The sequence below is a fragment of the Pelophylax lessonae genome (assembly GCF_965119305.1).
Source record: "Pelophylax lessonae genome assembly, chromosome: 6".
NCBI lineage: Eukaryota > Metazoa > Chordata > Amphibia > Anura > Ranidae > Pelophylax > Pelophylax lessonae.
The window spans coordinates 177,888,503-177,906,666 of NC_138773.1; positions in this window are offsets into that span (position 1 = coordinate 177,888,503).

Here is an 18,164-nt window from a genome sequence, read left to right on the forward strand (position 1 = left end):
CATTTCCACCCAAACCTTTGAGAACCGAAGCAGCGTTTCCCCCCACCCAAGTGAGTGGGGCGCCCCTTCATAGAGTAGGCTTAGAGGAAGACTTGGTTGATCTCTGCGCCCAGGGCTTTTTCTGTCCCTGCCCTGAAGGCTTGGTTCCAGACCCAGATGGCTGAGGCCATAGCCAGCATCTGGAATTAGAAGCACTGGTAGTACGAGTTACATAGTTACATAGTTATTCAGGTTGAAAAAAGACACAAGTCCATCTGGCTCAACCAATATAACACAAAAGACTCTAAGAAAAACCCAACCATACAATCCCATATACACAATCCTATACGCACAGTTGATCCAGAAGAAGGCGAAAAAACACCAGCAAAGCATGATCTAATTTGCTACAGCAGGGGAAACAATCCCTTCCTGATCCCCCAAGAGGCAATCGGATATTCCCTGGATCAACTTTACCTATAAATATTAGTACCTATTTATATTATGTAGATGCAGGAAAGAATCCAGGCCTTTTTTAAAGCAATCTAGTGAGCTAGCCAGAACCACATCTGGAGGGAGTCTATTCCACATTTTCACAGCTCTTGCGGTGAAGAAACCTTTCATAGGTGTGCACAGCCTATTGCATTAGGGTGTGCACCTCAAAGCTCAAACACATACATGTGTATATATACGGAGGTGTCAGTAGAGCAGTGGACGCTGTCAGTAGGGCAGAGAGTGAGAGGGCAGTGGATGGTGTCAGTAGTTTTTATTTTTTTAGTATTTTTAGTATTTATATAAACATTGAAGGAGCCGTTAGGGGGCTTTGCTGAAATATCAGGGGATCAAACAGGGTGAATCTGCGCCACACAGGGTTATTAGGGTGTGCCCAGGCACACCTGGCACACCGTGTGCGCACGGCTATGAAACCTTTCCGTATTTGGAGACGAAATCTGTTTTCCTCTAGACGTAACGAATGCCCCCTTGTCCTCTGTGTGTAACCTTAAAGTGAATAACTCAACACTAAGTTCTCTATATGGACCCCTTATGTATTTATACATGTTGATCATATCCCCCCTTTAATCCCCTCTTCTCAAGGGAGAACAAATTCAGTTCCTCTAATCTTTTCTCATAGCTGAGCTCCTCCATGCCTCTTATCAGTGCTGGGGATCTTAAAAGATGGACGCTTGCCACATTTGCGAATAATTCTTCCAACAGTTGTCTCCTTCTCACCAAGCTGATTCCAGCCTTGTACTGGTCTACAATCTTGTCCCTGACATTCTTTGACAGCTCTTTGGTCTTGCCCATTAAAGTGAAGTTTGAATGGAAGAAAGAGATTCAGTGGACAGGTGTCTTTTATACACATAACGAGTTGTGAGGAGCACCTTCCTAAATTGACAGGACTAATCTGTGTATAATATGAGCACATACTGTAGCCAGTCTGTGGGAGCCAGAATTATAGTTGGTTAGTAGGAGATAAAATACTTATTTTAATCACTGAACTGCAACTCAATATATAATATTTGTATAATGTGTTTTTTTCTGGATTTGTGGTTGATATTCGGTCTCTATCATTTAAAATACACCTATAATAACAATTATAGACCCTTCATTTCTTTGTATGTGGGCAAACTTACAAAATCTGCAGGGGTTTAAATAATTATTTTCCCCACTGTATGGGCTACAACAGTAAACTTTTAAACATAGAAACACATGCCTAATAACCCCAGCTTCTGGTATGGATTAATAGCAGCTCATACTGGTAGCTCATGTGGACAGACAGATTCTCTCTTACCGCTTCCTCCCTCTGGGGTTTCCAACCCAGAGACAGGAGGTACTATACATAATAACGCTGATTTTAAACAGACATTTTTTTTTCACAAATACAGACAGTAGAGGGAAGCAGATCCCTACACATATATCAATATAGTAGTATAAAGAGTACTGTACATTAAAAACAAAGTCTGTGAGTGCTGTCTGTCCCTCGGCTGGAATTTTTTTTTTAGGGATGGGGAAAGCCTGGAGACTGGCTGCCAGTCAGTGTCTCTGCCTCACACAGAGCCTAGGCAAACATGCAGAAGTTGAAAAACAGGCAGTGACTGAGCAACGACCAGGTGACCCTGCTCCAAAAGAAGTATTTGCAGAAGTGCTACTTTGGAAGCAGAAACAGCATAGGGAAGCTCCATACCTACAGCTTTTGTTTTTACTTTAGGTCTGCTTTTATGCACAACGGTTGTTTATAAAAAGAGTTCCTAAAATGAGTAAACATTAAAAAAATAGGTATCTTGAAATGTCTGTACATATCCTCCAAAATCTGAAGCAACCTGAGAACCCCAAAAATCAAGGTACTCTATGCTTGTTTTAACAACTTCAGACCCTTTCTAGTCAAGTCAGAACCAGTCTATACCTTGAATTATTTTTTTTAATTTTTATTTTGTTTTATTTTAATCGTGCTGACATAAAATGTGAACTTACTACTCAGTGCATGCACATATAGAATGCACATAGAAAGTGGACAGAATACAGGCAGCTTAGGTCTTGGGCAGTGAAAAGCTGACATTTCGAAAAGGTATGCAGTTCTTTTCAGTTTATTGCTGCAGAGGCAACACAGGGAAGGATGATAGAAAGAGAAGGGGGATGTCAAGTTTTTTGTTTTAAGTGCACTTTAATGTTCTGTATACAACCTCTTCACTCTTAAAGTGAACCTTTACCGTCCCAATCCACTTTCTATCATTTTACTCCCCCTGACCATCTGAAATGTATTTATTACTAGCTTTTTGGGGAACCCTCCCTGCACTCCACCAATTTTTGAATAGGCAAAAATGATATACATATACAGTTGCTGGCAGCCTACTGGGATACTTGTGTCACTCATCCCAAGAGTCCTTGGACTACTCTACAGCAAATGTGCCACGACCCATGATAAGGGGGCAGGCTGTCTCTGCCTGGTATCTTGCAGTTGGCTCCCTAATGACACACCACAGGAAATGCATTTCATCAGGGCATGCCTGCAAGAAGCCAGAAGAGACAGCTTGATGTCAGAGAAATGTCGGTGTGGCGGTTGTGGATAACCCAGCAAAAAATGTAAGAAGGAAAAAAAAGAACATAGGGAGCGGGGGGAGGAGAATAAAGTTCTTGTTTAATGTTGTCTATAAAACAACAGTGGCAAGGGATAAATGCTTGTTATATCTAGGGGTGCACAGTGCAGGCTTTACCACTTCCCTTATACACTGCCCTTGCTGGCCCTGGTGCTCTCCTTTTCTGCCTGAAGCTCTAGTGTTTGGGTGGGGCCCAAAGTAGTAAACTGTTCCTACAAAGTTGGAAGCATGAAATTGTCCAAAATGTCTTGGTATGCTAACACCTTAAGAGTTTCCTTCACTGGAACTAGGGGGCCAAGCCCAACCCTTGAAAAACAACCACACACCATAATCCTTCCTCCACCAAATGATTTGGACCAGTGCACTCAGCAAGGTCCACAAAGACATGGAGGAGTGAGTTGGGGGTGGAGGAACTTGACTGGCCTGCACAATCCGCCAGAACACCTTTGGGATGAATTAGAGCGGACACTGCGAGCAGGCCTTCTCGTCCAACATAAATGCCTGACCCTCACAAATGCGCTTTTGGAAGAATGGTCAAACATTCCAATAGACACACTCCTAAACCTTGTGGACAGCCTTTCCAGAAGAGTTGAAGCTGTTATAGCTGCAAAAGATGAGCCAACTCAGTACTGAACCCTACAATCAGCCATTAAAGTTTATGTGCATGTAAAGGCAGGCGCCCCAATAGTTTTGACAATATAGTGTATTTATTCCCTATTTGTGCACCTTTTAATAATAACCATTTATCTTTTGCAGTGTAGTGGGTCCCACTGCTAGACTGAATTTTTCAGAATTCCTGGAGTTGGGCTTTAAAGTAAGATTTTTATTACCCTATGCCAGTGTTTCTCAACCAGGGTGCTATTTGGGTTTCCTTGGAAGGCCGTCACCACAAGACCCAGTTTTTTCTGGATCAGAGATAGATACTGTAAGAGGATTCTGTGATGGAGGAGACTCTGTGGTGAACAGGGGAAAACTGATGTGAAGGAGACTCTGATGTCATGGGGAGACTCTGTCATGGGAGTCCTCTGATGTTATGGGTTGGCTCTCATGCATGGTGGGGACTTTATGTTATGCGGTATTTGAAAGGATGGTGGAATCTGATGTAATGGTGGGCACCTCTGACATGGTCAATTTTGCCTATTTGCCATTTTTGTTTCTAAAGATTTAACTTCACATCAAGCCATCCTGCTCCAAACATTAGGCCCCCACTACAAAAAAAAAAAATTGAAAACAGGCAGAATTTATATTGCAAAAAAGAGGCATACTATGTCTCTTTTGCATTACAATATTCTTACCTTCCTGTCAGCTTTATGCACTGAGCTGTACATGTACAGCTCAGTGTACAATTTTGACAATGCTGAGATGCTGTGGTCTTGCCCCAGCCAATGAAAATGGCTGAAGATCGGTATCCGGAAGCAGAATGGATGAACATGGAAGCGGCCGGTAGGGTGCTCTGGAACACTGCAGCACTGAAGAAAAAATGAATATGATTCTGCTTTAAAGTGGAACTTTAACCGCAATACTGGGCACTTTCACCATCTTCCTGCCCAGGCCAATTTTCAGCTTTTAGTGCTCTTGCACTTTAAATGACAATTGTGCAGTCATGCAACACGGTACCCATATAAAATTTATTATCATTTTTTTGAGACACATAGAGCTTTCTTTTGGTGGTATTTATTCAACACTGGGTTTTTTTTTATTTTTTGTTGAAAAAAGATTTGGAAAAACATTTTTTTCTTAGTTTCTGTTTTAAAATGTTGCAAGTAATGGAATATTTCCTATCAAATACTTACCATAATTTTCCCTTCCTAATGGACTCCATGGCAGCATACGTATGGGTCAACCCCGCCTCCACTCCTCCCCCATAGGACTCCACTCCCATAAATCTTTGCTCTGAGCAAAAGGCCACGTTCAGTAACTAGCCTACTCATGACTCTGGGAGGGAATTCTTGCTTCCATGGAGTCCACCAGGAAAGGAATATGACGGCAAGTATTTGATAGACAATTTTCAGTTTTCCTAACAGACTCCAGGACAGCATATGTATGGGAAATAATTTGCCATACACACCCAGGTGGGCAATTGCAGAACAAAAGAAAATAGTTTAATTGACACCGTCAACCAAAAGGATTTGTAAACCAAAATTAACAGAAGATAAAGAGGCTTGCTCTACACAATAATGGGCCATAAATGTATTGATCAGTATGGCCACGCATTGGGAACCACATGCTGCAAAGCCACCCATGATATAGACATACTCCTGGTCAAGTGAGTGGTCACCATCCCCAAAGGAGCCAAGCCCTCAGTTCTGTGAGCTTGTTGGATGGCTTAGACAATCCATGCCACAATCGTCCTAGATCAGGCACGTTTCCCTTTGTCCTTTCCGGCAAAAAGAATGAACAGGCGTTCTGAAGCCTGAAGGAAGCTGTAGCTTGTAGATATAACTTCACAATATCTGAGAGATTCCTAGAACCAACGGAAGGCACTGCTGAGAATCAAACTCAAGATTCCCTGTTTACTAGACATGCGCTTTAACCAACTAAGCCACAGCGTGACCTCTCCCACGTCTTAAGGACACAAGTTAGTATTCCAAAGGTTGGCAGAGCAATTTCTTGGTTCCCATAAAAGACTGATGTACCCTTGGGAACTGAGTCAAGCAAAGGTAAAACAACCACTCAAACTGGAAGTATATTAAGAAAAGTTATCCATAACCGGTGAATCAATCTCTCAGGCTTTTTATGCCGACGTGATAGCCAGGAGAAATGCAAATATGACAGAAAGGACTTTAACTGAGACAGCCCTAGAACACTCCACTCCGAATTTCCGAGAGGGAGTTGAGAACAAGAGGGAGACTCCATTTGAAAACCTCCGCTTACTCCGAGGTCTGAGCCTAGTTGCTCCCTTGAATAATTGTTGGACAGGAAAAGATGCCTAGACCTGGAAACACCTGTGAAGGTGGATAAAGCTGACACTTGTACTCTGAGGGAGCTGACACATAGAGCCAGATCTAAATCCGACTGGAGGAAGCCCAAAATATTTAGAACTTCTAGATCACTACATAATCCGTCAGCAGGAGACATGTATTGCACAGACTTTGACCAGATTCTCCCGTAAACTTTATTTGTGTTCACTCTCCTAGCATTCAAGAGAGAGGAGATGACTCTGGAGGAGCTGCCGAGGACCTCCAATCTCAAGATGTAGAAATGCACCCAGTGACAGAGGGTCTGGCCTGATGAGAAGGGGCACTGTGTTCTGGTAGCTGAACAGTGCTAGCAAGGGGAACCATGGCCTAATTGGCCAATAAGAGATCCTGCCACTACCTCCACAACTTCTGTTCAGGGTTTTCGTAGAAACCCGAGGATGACCAGAACTTGAAGAAATGCATAGAACTCGCTGCATTTCCAATGATCCGTCAGGGCATCTGCACCTGAAAAACCTCCACATGTAGAGACTATTCGTTGTTATCCAACTAGACTCTGGAAATAAAGTCTGTTACAATATTCTGGACTACAGGGACATAAGCCTCTAAGATGTAGGCTTGATTCTACTGAGCCCAAGACATAATTGGCTCTTCTTCCTGTAATAGAGAACAGGCTGTGAGTACCCCCTTGTCCTTTAACGTAGGAGACCGCTGTAGTGTTGACTAGCCTAAGAGCACAGACGCTTCCTCCATTATATGGAGAAAGGCAGGGCCGGACTGGGAATAAAATTCAGCCCTGGAAAAAATGTCATACCAGCCCCATAGCAATATTATACCGGCCCAACAGCATAGCGCCATTATTTCCTTGTTCATAAAAGGGAAAACCATGCATTTTAAAGCAAATTTGAAGAGTGTATTATACATAGATAAGATAGATATGAAAGCATATAGTGCTTTATATATAAAAGAGAAAATTCTAGTTAAAAGTGGTAAAAGTGCGGACATGGTAAAGGAGATATCAGAGGCTGTGCGGACATGGTACAGGACATGTCAGGGGCTGTGCGGACATGGTACAGGACATGTCAGGGGCTGTGCGGACATGGTACAGGACATGTCAGGGGCTGTGCGGACATGGTACAGGACATGTCAGGGGCTGTGCGGACATGGTACAGGACATGTCAGGGGCTGTGCGGACATGGTACAGGACATGTCATGGGCTGTGCGGACATGGTACAGGACATGTCATGGGCTGTGCGGACATGGTACAGGACATGTCAGGGGCTGTGCGGACATGGTACAGGACATGTCAGGGGCTGTGTGGACATGGTACAGGACATGTCAGGGGCTGTGTGGACATGGTACAGGACATGTCAGGGGCTGTGCGGACATGGTACAGGACATGTCAGGGGCTGTGTGGACATGGTACAGGACATGTCAGGGGCTGTGTGGACATGGTACAGGACATGTCAGGGGCTGTGCGGACATGGTATAGGAGAGGTCAGAGGATGTGCGGACATGGTACAGGAGAGGTCAGAGGATGTGCGAACATGGTACAGGAGAGGTCAGAGGCTGTGAGGACATGGTACAGGAGATGTCGGGCTGTGCGGACATTTTACAGGAGATGTCAGGGGCTGTGCGGACATGGTACAGGAGATGTCAGAGGTTGCAGATATGATGAGGGGGGTGGGATGAGTGGCAGCAGGGGTGGGGGTGAGGGGGGTGGAATCAGTGGAAGCTGTGGTGATGATGAGCGGGGTGGGATAAGTGGCAGCAGGGGTGGTGGGATCGGTGGCAGCGGTGGTGGTGAGGGGGGTGGGATCAGTGGCATCAGGGGTGGTGGTGAGGGGGTTGGGATCGGTGGCAGCAGGGGTGGTGATGAGGGGGGTGGGATTGGTGGCAGCAGGGGTGGTGATGAGGGGGGTGGGATCGGTGGCAGGGGTGGTGATGAGGGGGGTGGGAATCGGTGGCAGTGGGGGTGGTGGTGAGGGGGGTGGGATTCGGTGGCAGTGGTGGTGAGGGGGGTGGGAATCGGTGGCAGTGGTGGTGAGGGGGATGGGAATCGGTGGCAGTGGTGGTGAGGGGGATGGGAATCGGTGGCAGTGGTGGTGAGGGGGATGGGAATCGGTGGCAGTGGTGGTGAGGGGGATGGGAATCGGTGGCAGTGGTGGTGAGGGGGATGGGAATCGGTGGCAGTGGTGGTGAGGGGGGTGGGAATCGGTGGCAGTGGTGGTGAGGGGGGTGGAAATCGGTGGCAGTGGTGGTGAGGGGGGTGGGAATCGGTGGCAGTGGTGGTGAGGGGGGTGGGAATCGTGGCAGTGGTGAGGGGGATGGGAATCGGTGGCAGTGGTGGTGGTGGTGAGGGGGGTGGGAATCAGTGGCAGTGGTGGTGAGGGGGGTGGGAATCGGTGGCAGTGGTGAGGGGAGATTAGTGGCAGTGGTGATGATGGGTGCCATCCTCCCCACCGCCACTGCTTCCCCCCCATCCTATTAGGGATAAGATCTGTGGGGGTGGTGAGATCAGCAAGGGGCAGTGGTGGTCTGGTGGAGGTCGGAGGATGGGATCAATAATTGCACTGCAGTCTGCTGATTTTTATTACTAACTTGGTCAGAAGACAGTCGGACTCGATTCCCCGGGCGGGTGCGATCATACTGCTGGGCTGGCGTCCATGTAGTGGGTCCCTCGGCGCCGTCACCGTGACCGTCCGTCTTGCTGACAGTCACATGATCCACCGCCGGCCAGCGCCACGCAGCCGGCCGCTCCCGCCAGATCTGACGTCATGCCGCTCAAAGCGGCTGACGTACTACAGACTTCACCAGGGCTTCAGCGGCCATCACAGCGCGGCCACGTCTTAAAGCGGCCACAATAGCAGCCGCGTCTTAAAACGGCCACAATAGCGGCCGCGTCTTAAAGCGGCCACAATAGCGGCCGAGTCTTAAAGCGGCCACAATAGCGGCCGCTTCTTAAAGCGGCCACAATCTCAAAGCGGCCCCAGGGCCGGCGGCCCACCGGGAAATTTCCCGATATCCCGGTAGGCCAGTCCGGCCCTGGAGAAAGGCCTGTAGGGTACAGAACGCTGCCCATAGTTTCAGAATGTTCAACACAATCTTGTAAAATTCACAGCCCCGCCTGCCTTTAGCTATCCCCATCCCGTATTGGTGGTATCAGACGTGACTTTGAACCAGGAAATGGGCCAATGGAATGGCAAATGAGCCAGTTTCTCCATTGCAGCCATCAGGGGACTCACTCTTATGACTGAGGTTATGTAGATTTTACCTCAACTCTGCTTCCTGGCTCCCACTGCTGAAGAAACCCCTCCTGGAAGGGTTGCCTTTTGCGGAGAGTCCACCTGACCATCGAACCCATAGACACCATAGTGTCGATCATTTTAGATACTGAAAGGTGCACAGGTGGGAAGAAGACAGGCCCAGGTGTATTCCGTTCCAGAACATCAGGATCCAGAGACAAAGCAATGGTCCTCCTAATTATATTGAACTGAGCCCCGAGGCACACAAAAGACCGAGTGGGCTCCAGGTGTCTCTTTTCTAGAATCAGTCGCCAGCCAAATTTAAAAGGCATTGAAAAGACCTGAGCTCTGGGCTCAAGCCCTTACCCTCTGTCTTGGGACAGTAGGAGAAGGACATCTAAGTAATAATGCAGGCATATGCTCCTTGCTTTGATAAAGACTTTAACAACCAATCAGATCCTGAAAACACACAGGGTGATGTTGAAAGCCCCAATGGTAGACAAGCAAGCTGGAGATGGTCTTGACTTATGACAAATCGAAGAAACATGCGGAAGTCTTCTACAATGGGCACATGAAAGTAAGCAGCGTTAGGTCTATTGGAAACGAGCCAGTCACCTGGCTGGACCCCCTATGAATCAGGGAAAAAGTTTCTATCTTGAACTCCTTTTGATGAAAATTGTTTCAGGTGCGCAAGGTCTAAAATCGGCCTCCGCAAGCCCCTCCTCTTCATGACCATAAAGAGGGGCGAGTATATGCCCTAAAATCTCTTGCATTCTGGTACTGGCACAGCAGCACTTTGCGACACTGGTTACTTTAAGTAATACAAGATTATATGTTTTATTTTACCTCAGAGTGAGGCAAAATCAGTCGAAAATAATCTGAGATGAGGAGGACTTCTGATGGACCATGTGTGTCCTGAAAAGACCGCTTTGACGTTCCAATGGTCTGAGGCTCAAACTCAGTAGCTTCTTGGATAGCCAAGGTCAAGCTTTTACCATACTTCTGTTTCAATATTTTTATACAATATTAACAAAATCTTAAGTGCTTGTATATTTCCCAAAGAAAGGGTTTGCATTATTAATCAAAGAAAAAAGAAGGGGGAAGGCGTATAGTTTTGTGGCCCCCTCCAGCTATAGAGATTTTCCTCAGAGGTGCCACTCCCAGGCATCTCCAGGGCAGTTAGATGCGATCCCATTTATTCATGCACAAACGTTATTCAACCAGCATTACTTTGCAAAGATATTTCACGCGCAATGCCTTTTTGTTGTAGCTAAATAAATATTTACGAGCTAATATGGAATCATGGAGCCCGGAACTCGCCCCTTCAACTATTTGGAGGAAAAGGTGCCCCTTCTTCATGGAGATAGAACTCCCTATCATCCGTTACTAAAATTGCTTATTCAAAACCCTACAAGCTCCTAATGCTAAAAAGAGATAGAAAAGCAAGAATAGGTAGATGAGATAACGGGGGGAGGAAGAGGAAAGGTAAGGGGAAGACCCTGCGTTCTGGCTCATGCCACCCAAAGACATACAGTATTAGTTGGGAAAAGTCCGAGGGTCACCATTCATGTATCTGATCCACGGATCCCAGACCTTACAACTTAAACAACTTAATTTTGTCATTTAAAACTGCCAAGAGCCTTTCATTTACCATAAACCAGGAAAGCAGATCAAATGGGATAACTGCTGACCTCCAATTTCTTGCTATGGTGATCCTGGCAGATATGAATATAACAGTGAGGAGTCGTTTATGGTTCATCAACTTTGTAACCCAACAGGGCATGTTTGGATGATTTTGTTAGATTGATTTGAGTAAGAGAAAAAATGAAATTATTAACTCTAATCCAAAATCGCCTCACCTTGGGACATTGCCACCAAGTATGGTATGCCGTTCCATCCTGGCCACAGCCTCAAAAACACTTCGGAGACGCTCCTGGTACATAAGTAGCCAATCTGGTCGGCACCATGTACCATTTCAAGAGAACCTTATAATTTACTTCTATAATAGAAGTACAGTATTGATGAGTGACCTCGAAGCTGTCTGAGCAATTGAATGCCACTCCTCAAGTTCAAGGCTTTCCTGAAAATCTTGCTCCCATTTGACCTTGTAATCCTGTTTGGTTGAGGTGTGCATTAGAATAGTATATAGTTTTGATATGTGACCCTGAACCCTATGATATTTATAACACAAATATTCCATGGACGACATAGTCACAAGATCACTTTTACAAGATAAAGTGTGTGAGTAGTGCTGTATTTGAAGGTACCAAAAATGTTCCGAAGCTGGCATCTGGTATTTATCTATTAAGGTCTGTTTGGGCATCATGTCTATATGGTCACAGAGATCTGCTATTCGCAAAAGTCCTTTATTGGGAGAGGCCCGGGGTGAAGTGTCTATTTCGCAACAAAAGGGCCATGGGCAATGAGGGGAGTTAAATGTATGCGATTTGGAAAGTCTATCCCAAAGGGAGCGGGAGGGGCATAGTATTAAGGCCCAATCCTAAGCCGATATTCACATAGTATGAGAAATTGGTCCAAGAGTATGAATCCATTTGCATCCACAGGGAGTAGGGCTGATGTGAATGAAACCTGATAAGTTGAGCTAATTGTACGGCATAATAATATTTGAGCAGATCAGGGACTTCCAAACCCCCTTTAATTTCAGGGTATATAATGAACGTCTATTCACCCTAGGCCTCTTGTCCCCCATATAAACATAAAAAGCTTTCTTTGAAATGCTAACAAATCAGATCTAAGCAAAGTGATTGGTTGGAAAAAGTAAAGTATCCTAGGAAGAATATTCATTTTTATAGATTGTAGTCTGCCAAACCACAATGGAGGATGGAGTTGCCATCTGGCCAAATCGGCTGTTAGTCTTTTATATAGTCCCGGATAATTTTGATAGTATGTAAAGAGGGTGTCAAGTGTATACCTAAGTAAGGGAGAGCCTTAGATTCCCAGGTGAACTTATATGAATGTTTAAGGGTTTCTAAAATATTGTCCCGTAGAGAGATTTTTGATGCTCAGGATTTTTTGTGATTTATTGTAAGACCAGAAATCTTTGGGAAGGGTTGAAGTATTGCATATAGGTTAGGGAGGGTGGTAATAGGCGTAGAAATAAACATTAGAACATCATCCACGAAGAGCGCGCATTTTTGTTCTCTGTCTCCGCACTCCGCATTTTCAGGGCAGCCATCAGAAATGTTGGGGCCCCTTACACAGCTTTAAGCTTGGGCCCCTCTGGGCCTGACCACCAACATTCCGCAGGACCCGCCCTCTGGTCGTCCCCCTGAATCTGTCCACTGGCCGTCCCACCGGGTCCTTCAGTGCACCCACTTCTGTTTTAACACTCTTACAACTTAATACATGAAAATTAATCAAATCCAGCAAAGAGACATCCCCATATATTCAGCAAAGAGACATCCCAGACCAGCAAAGAGATGGCCTCATATATTCAGCAAAGAGACATCTCAATCCAACAAAGTGATGGCCTAAAATATTCAGCAAAAATACATCCCAATCCAACAAAGAGACAGCCTCATATTTTCAGCAAAGAGACAGCGCAATCCAGCAAAGAGATATCCCTTCAGCTGCATTGCCTTACTCTGCAGCCGCCCTGCTTTAGCAATTGCTAGTTATTACAGCAGCAACAACTCAGTCTCATGGTTGGGGCCTGAGCGACCGGGCCCCTCGGAATGCCCGGGCCCCCTACATGTGTATGGGCTGACCCCCCCTGATGGCTGCCCTGTCCATTTTATATCCAGACATTTGTGAATTTTAATAGCTAGTGGTTCTAGAGCTAACACAAACAGCAGTGGAGAAAGAGGACAACCCTGTTGAGTCCTCCTTTTAATTGGAAAAGGTTGTGAAGGATAGCCCTTGATCATTAGGGATGCAGTTGGCAAGCTGTATAATACCCGTAACGTGGACAAAAAAAAAATCCGGGCCAAAACCGAGTCGGGTCAGAACATAAAATAAATAGTCTCATGACAAGGAGTGTACATCCAAAGACCGCAGAATATCCTGTCAGGGCCCTTTTCCATGCCAGTCAGAGTGGATGACTGAAATTATGTCGATAATTCTTCTGGTCTGCTCTGATGCCTGGCGGCCAGGAATAAATCCTGTTTGGTCAGGACATATGTACTTTGCAAGGAAGAAGTTCAATCTAAGGGCTAGTCTCTTTGTCAATATCTTTAGATCCACATTTATTAGTGATATTGGGCGGTAATTAGAGCAATCACCATTATCTTTTCCCGGTTTCGGTAAAACATGTTTATACGCCGTATTCTCATGATCTGGAATGCAATTACCCTTCTGAACATCATTAAAGTAGGCGCATAAATGAGGGATGAGAAGCTCTTGGTATTTCCTATAATAGTGACACGAAAAGCCATCTGGGCCTTGGGTCTTAAAAGGATGCAGGAATTTAATGCCGTTCTCATTTCTGAAAATTCCTTGTCCATAAGTTCAATATGATTTTGTTGAAGCTGGGGCAGTAAAATATCTTGTAAAATATTGTCCACCCTTTCTTTAGAGAATTGAGTCGATTGGTGGTATAGGTCCGAAAAAAAATGTATACAATTCTTGTATATTCAATTTTGGATTCTGTGTCGGTTGCTCATTACGCATTCATAGTTTGGGCAAGGCCGGGTGTACGTCCGGGGTACCAATTTCCTGGCTAGCAAAGTAGTGGGTCTGTCGCCCATGGTATAGTATTTATGTCTCGACCACTGAATACATTTTTCCACTTGAGTAGTGTCTTGAGTCAGATTGAGAGCCAACCTATTTTGTGTCTCATATCTACTAGGGAAGCTGCTCGCTGTTCGTCTAGGAGGTTTTGTAATTCCTCTTCTTGCTGTTTAATCATGCTTTCCCGGTTACGTTATTTAACTGACCCTGCGGCCAGTTGCATACGTTTTCCCTGAATAGCAGCCTTAAGGGCAACCCAATTTAAGGATAGGAGATGTATCCGAAAATAGATGTTCCCGAAAAGACGCACATAGTTCTATTTCAGTATATAAAACGGGATCGTTTAACATGGATGCATTAAGGCGCCATGGAGAAGGATGCTGTTTCATCCAGAGGTACGACAGTGATAATTTAACTGGGGAATGTTCTGACCAGGGGACAGTCAGGACTTTTTCTGACGCTACGTAAGGTAACACCGCAGTGCATGTGAATATATGATCAATACACAAATACGTACTATGTACATGTGAGAAGTGAATATAATCTCTAGATCTCTAGTGGAAGGATTATTTTCCTGCCAGGCATCAATCAGACAATAGTGGTGTAATAAACAAGTTATTTTGCTGCTACTTTTTGGAACATTTGTGAGAATTGCCCTATCAGAATCAGACTTGTCTAGAATTCGATCCAGGGTAATGTTACCGTCCCCGCCTAAAACCACCTGTCCCTGCACTCTAGGCAACAATACCCTGAGCATGGTGCTAAAGAATTCCACTTGTCCCGAGTTTGGGGCGTAATAAAAAATGAGTTAAATGGGTTGATCATTAATGCGGCCCACTGCAATAATTTATCTGCCGCTCTTATCTTTTATTATTGTAATGGGAGTAAAGGGAGTTCTTTTTGAAAGCATATTGCCACCCCCCCCCCCCTTACTTGTCACAGCCAGACGATAAGTAATATTGTGAATAGCTAGCACTAACGAATCTAGGGGCTGAGGTTTTAGAAAGATGAGTTTCTTGTAATAACAATATGTCAGCTCTTTGTTTATAGTAATATTGGAAAGCTTTGGTTCATTTGATTGAGGAGTTAAATCCGTGCACATTATGGGTTAAAATAGAGTATGTAGCAGTGTATGACCTAGCCATCGTGGATATGCAGAGCCCACCCATCCTGGTATATACGATTCAAGGTCCAGAACCAAGGACAGAAAGTTGATGCCTCCTCCTCTCTTGTAACAGGTTGGCACGGCCACAGCATAGGTTCAAGGTCCAACATAGGGATAGGGAAGAGAACAAGAAGTAAAGGTAAGAAAATTAGATTAAAGACAATGTAGATGGCCAATGGCCAAGTATTCAAGATAACATTATCAATATAATATATGCATAGTATTGGGCCGAGGCCCTCCTTGGGAACAAAACCCAGGGTACAAGGCGTGAAGTTGCCTTCACCATTTGATGAAGGCAAGATCACATAAGAGGCATGCATGTTCACCCCGACTCAATATCCAAATCATTGCGATATGAGAAAGAAATGAGGCAAACAAACAATAAAAAAAACAAAAAAAAAACTATAACCTGAGCAGTACCACTGTCTGAGTTCCCACGGATCTCAGCCTCCAGCAAAGAAACCAGTGAAGTGACTAATGGCTAGTTAACAGGCAAAGTTTTGCAAAAGGGCAACATGACAGTTGCTTACACTGAACACTAAAATCCAGAGCTAGTCTGCAGCCAACTGGCAGATCTTCGAGACTGTAAGCTTGTCCAATGGAACTAGGAAACCAGAATGCGAACAGAGGTAGTAGTGATAGCATCATTAACATCAACAGGATGAAGGTGTCTCAAGCAAAGGAAAAGGTGAAGCACCCGCCCAAAAAATAAGGGGAGAATAAGATGATAGGCCACTTAGGTGTTCGGTAGAGATCTTCTGGCTGGTGACAATCGCTGATCTGACCATAATGGTGAGAGTGGGCGAGTCGTCTGGCGTGGAGGTGAGTCGTCTGCGGTTCTCTGGCGATGATGCCTATATTTAACAATAAGGATTCTCCATCATGAAAGGTGGCAAAGGAGTGGGACTTGCCTTTATATGTGAATGATAATTTGAATAGAAATGACCATCCATAATTGATTCGTTGTTTTAATTGCTATTGCAATAAAGGCTTCAGGTTTCTCAGTTTCTGTACTGTGGACGGGGCAATGTCATTGAACAACTGTATAGGCGCGTCAAATTGGGACAGATCCTGTCTGTTTCTTGCAGCTCATGGATGGCTCCCTCCAGATCAGTGTGGGATTCTGGAGGACCCCTGTTGTGCACATTATAGCGGCGTAATCTATTTTCTAGGTCCTCTATTTTGGCATTAGCTTCCTCCAGCTTGTCCTGGAGTTCTGCGATCATAGTAGAGTTCTGGTTCACCCTAGCAGTTGTATTATTAACTTTAGTTTTAATCAGTACTAGTATACAGGGCCGGTGCAAGGATTTGTGCCTACACAAGCGAAGCTCCATTTTGGCGCCCCCCCCCCCCCAACGGCCACCCACCTCCCTTGCAAAAATGTTTCTTTCAATAATTTTTTTATATAAAAAAACACACTAATTTGTGCTTTTGTTAAGTACATTTTTATTAACGGTTTAACAAAATAAGTTATACAGCTATAAAACAAATTTTTTACCAATAAGTGCAAGAAATAGTGCAAACAGACTTGTAAAAGTGCAGGAAATAGTAGTGCACACAAACAGTACAACACTAAAACGGCCTATTCAAGGCAAAATATTACCATTAAATTAACATGACCATTTACCAATGAGCAAAAATGCAGGAAATAGTGCAAACAGACTTGTAGAAGTGCAGGAAATAGTACTGCACACAAACAGTACAACACTAAAACGGCCTATTCAAGGCAAAACATTACCATTATTGGTTAAAAGAAGAGCAATAAGTGCATATAAACATATTTTCAAACTATAATATCAGAACATGAGTTTTTTGAGAACATGAGATTTTTAGGACCTTCAGTCCTATTCAACACCAAAGATAACACACACTGATAACGTACAGATAATGTACTACGCGTTGGGCTCCCCCCAACGTATGCGATCCCATATTGCCGAAATTGTAGTGTGAACCCAGCCTAAGCCTTTTTGTACACCCGAAGAGCACTTTACATCCACTTTACATATGGGGTATTTCTGTACTCATAAGAAATTGCTTAACAAAATATTATTTTTTTTTCTTCTTTTACCTCTTGTGAAAATAAAAATTATGGGCAACACCAGAATGTATGTGTAAAAATTTTAATTTTTTTTACACTAACATGCTGGTGCCTGGTGTAGACCCCAACTTTACCTTTTCATAAGGGGTAAAAGGAGAAAATGCCCCCAAAGTTTGTAACACTTTCTCCTGTGTACGGAGATACCCCATATGTGGCCCTAAACTGTTACCTTGAAATACGACAGGGCTGACCACAGATAACACAGTGATAACTCTCTGAGTACAGATAATGTAGTAGATGTGACCTGCAGTCCTATGTAACACCACAGATAACACAGTGATAACTCTCTGAGTACAGATAATGTAGTAGATGTGGCCTGCAGTCCTATGTAACACCACAGATAACACAGGTAGCATCTACTACATTATCTGTACTCGGAGGCAGAGGCGTAACTAGAACCTTAAGGGCCCTGATGCAAGAAACCATGAAGGGCCCCCCAGACCCCTGGCCGGGGCCCTTACCTTCAAGCCCAGGGCTCTTCCCACTAATCCTGGGGCTCTTTACACTCGTTGCATGGCCTTTTATTACGGTCCCGCAGCAGGATTCTTTCACAAGTTCTGCAGTGGGCCCCCTTCCTGCAATCTTGTGGGCCCACTTCCTGCAATCTTGGGGCCTCCCCACAGTGGTGCAATGCCAGGGTCCGGTCGCAAGTGTGACCTTTGCGATCCTGGAAGTTCACCCACTGGTTTGCTACCGGGCCCCCTGGAGCATGGGGCCCGGTAGCGATTGCAACCCCTGCAACCCCTGTAGTTACGCCCCTGCTCGGAGGTTTATCACTGTTATCTGTGGTGTTACATAGGACTGTAGGCCACATCTACTACATTTTGTGTACTCAGAGGATTATCACTGTGTTATCTCTGATGTTACATAGGACTGCAGGTCACATCTACTACATTATATGTATTTGCGTGTGGGAGTTCTGGTGGCCGGTGGTGGAGTGTGGTAGTCGACTTATCCATCCCCCCCCCGCTTCCATTA